The following is a 3,351-nucleotide window of genomic DNA, read 5'->3' on the forward strand; positions in this document are numbered from 1 at the left end:
GAAAGAAAGACTTATAAGGTGCTGTTTTCTCTCTGCTGGTGAGCAGGATAGAAGGGTGAAAAAAGGATTTTCCTGAGAAATAAAAATAATCATCAAGGGTTTGAAGTTAAAAATATCACCCTTATTACATTGGTAACTGAAAGGAACTCTGCAAACCGTGCAGGCTTCAGCAAAGAATAAAATAAATCTAGACAGATAGGATTTTCTTCTGAGTACTTTCAGTATTAAGCAAAAAAGGGGGGAAAAGATCCAAAGAAAATGGATGTCAAAGAATGTTTAAAAAATACTTAAACTTCCAGTGCAATAACTCATATGTTTTGATTGTTTAGTTTAGTTTAGTTTTTGTTTTTGGTTTGTTTCAATAAAACCCACCCATTTCTATTATGCAGTTTTTCAGTTCTATATTTAATGTTTCTGGTACTTGAGCAAAAGAAGTGTTAGGAGATACTATATGTTCCAAAAGACAAGAAAAAGTCATCAGTCATTAACCTTTCTTAACGCTGCAGTCTAAGGCAAGTACATCGCTTATCCTATACCACATGCAAACAAAAAATACTAAACTGTCTTCTATGTCCAAATATGCTCTATTTATCTGCAAGCATAAATATATCTAACATTCGATATATTCATGAGGCTAAGAATCGTTTCTTGCTCTCCTTTGTATCTCTCTCAGGGCCTACTAAGTGCAGTGGCTAATACCCAATAAGTGCTTAATACATATTTTTTAATTGAATACAGTGACTTTTCTCCATCAGCCCCTCTTTGCTTTAAGTGGCCTACCACATACGAACTATACACTATGTTGATGGAAAATTAGTGTAACTTTTGTGCCAGCAAAACATCAGCAGACAATAACACCACCATCTGACTCTATGTCTAAATCTGTGCTCCCCAAGCTGCACAACTGGCATCATAAAAGTGCGTTAGGATAACTCAATTTAATCATTTCACTGAACAGCTGGAGAACTGCCTGAATATGCCAGCAGTCCTGTGGCCATTGTGATTTGGCCAGATCTCAGTTCCCAAAACACTAAACACAGGTGAGGCCTTTCCAAGAGATCCAAATGGCTTGGGGACACAGCTGAGATGACTCACAGCCACGATCACGAGAAAGCAGTGGGCTCATGTGTTCGTTGTAGAAACAGGCTTGGAACAGCTTATTCCTGGATAACTGGACAATTCTTGTGGTCAGCCCCTTCAAGCGTAGGAGATCTAAGTAATCAGTCATCCCAAGCAGTCAACAATGATTGTGCAAATCCTCAACCTCCATAACAAGGGCTTCTTGATTAATCTGTGAACAGTTCTGTTCTGCTGCTTTAAGGCCAGCTAGTGTGTTGGAACAAAGCACAGTGGAACTGTTGGAACTGAAGTGTCAATGGTAAAGAACTTACTGATAATGCCTTCTTCTAGCTGGCTGTGAAGTGTCTCAGGACCTCAATTAAGACAAAATAAAGCAGACTAGGATTTATAATCTTTGTTTTTTAGAGTAAACATACCATGAACAGTATAGTTTTATCTGAGGTTTAGTGACTTCAGGGTAATTTATGCAAACACTTAAAGCACAATTGGAAGTTTTGAACTCACATTTCATACTGAACCAATTCAACAAACATTAATGAATGCTTACTATGTGTCAAGTAGTGGGGTTGGGTACCAAAATATAATGATGAACAAATGAATAGGGTGCTATTAAGAGTTTATAGCATTTGTTGAATGTTGCATGAATTACCTTCCATTGATTCCACAGTCAGGATACCACTTCTCCAATTCCAAAAAACAGGCTCTCCATGAACCAATGAAATTTTCAGGCCAAAAACATTTTGAAATAAAAACACAACTCAGAATTAACCTCAATGAATATGATTGCTTAGTCATCTATAGTAATGTCATTGACAATCAGCCATTGTTAATGAGCCTATGCAGAGACCTTGAACCTAGAAGGAAAAGAAAGTCAACTGACTGTAGAATCTGGATATAGATTTATTCATTCATCCATTTATTTATAAATTTGTTTATTCAACATATATTTTATTGAGTCCCTAATATGAGTACATCCTGTTTTAGGCATTGAAATACCATAGTGAACAAAACAGATAAAGCCTTCCTCTCTTCAAGCTTATATTGTAGTGAGAGAGACAGAAAATAAGCAGGCAAGCAAATTAAAATATATAATTTCACTAAGACTAACTGCTCTAAACATAAAGAAGGATAAGGTAATAGAAATTGATTGATGGGTTTGGAGGTGAAATAGATGGTGAACATCTCAGCAGGCTGTATTTTGGCAGAAAGACAATACATACATTATAAGAATACATTTAGCTTCCGGTTTTTTTTTTTAACATCTTTATTGGAGTATAATTGCTTTACAATGGTGTGTTAGTTTCTGCTTTATAACAAAGTGAATCAGCTATACATATACATATATCCCCATATATCCTCCCTCTTGTGCCTCCCTCTCACCTTCCCTATCCCACCCCTCTAGGTGGTCAAAAAGCACTGAGCTGACCTCCCTGTGCTATGCGGCTGCTTCCCACTAGCTATCTATTTTACATCTGGTAGTGTATATATGTCAATGCCACTCTCTCACTTCGTCCCAGCTTACCCTTCCCCCTCCCCGTGTCCTCAAGTCCATTCTCTACGTCTGCATCTTTATTCCTGTCCTGCCCCTAGATTCTTCAGACTCTTTTTTTTTTTTTTTAGATTCCATATATATATGTGTTAGCATACGGTATTTATTTTTCTTGTTCTGACTTACTTCACTCTGTTTGACAGTAAAAATATGGAACGCTTCACAAATTTGCGAGTCATCCTTGCGCAGGGGCCAGGCTAATCTTCTCTGTATGGTTCCAATTTTAGTATATGTGCTGCCAAAGCAAGCACTTAGCTTCCATTTTAATTAGCAAAATATCAAGAATATTACTGAAGCAAGGGGCTGCAGAAAAATAACAGAACCAATAGGTCTTAGCTCAGTCTCCAAGACTCCCCAAAATCCTCAAAATGGTGTCACAGCTGCCTGTGATACAGTTCGTGCAAGGTAAACACTGGTATTTTTTTTGCAGAGCAAATTCAAGGTGTAGTAAAGTTATAAGCAGCTTCTGAGATGCAAAATAGGGTAACGTGCCAAGACAACAGCCTTGCCAGACATATCATTGCAGAGAGAGAAGATTTTCCAGATCACTTTAATACTTCCTTTAGGGGGCTTCCCTGGTGGCGCAGTGGTTGAGAGTCCGCCTGCCGATGCAGGGGACACGGGTTCGTGCCCTGGTCCGGGAAGATCCCACATGCCGCGGAGCGGCTGGGCCCGTGAGCCATGGCCGCTGAGCCTGCGCGTCCGGACCCTGTGCTCCGCAA

General features: G+C 38.9%; 1 non-coding gene across 1 annotated transcript; it reads right to left on the minus strand.

Annotated features, from left to right (window-relative positions):
* Positions 1 to 2,773: 2,773 nt before the first annotated feature.
* Positions 2,774 to 2,880, minus strand: LOC112065916 (U6 spliceosomal RNA). Its single transcript, XR_002892312.1, has one exon. It is a non-coding gene; the product is annotated as a U6 spliceosomal RNA (small nuclear RNA).
* Between the last annotated feature and the right edge of the window lie 471 nt (positions 2,881 to 3,351).

Source organism: Physeter macrocephalus, chromosome 6, assembly GCF_002837175.3.
Source record: "Physeter macrocephalus isolate SW-GA chromosome 6, ASM283717v5, whole genome shotgun sequence".
In the NCBI taxonomy this organism is placed as follows: domain Eukaryota; kingdom Metazoa; phylum Chordata; class Mammalia; order Artiodactyla; family Physeteridae; genus Physeter; species Physeter macrocephalus.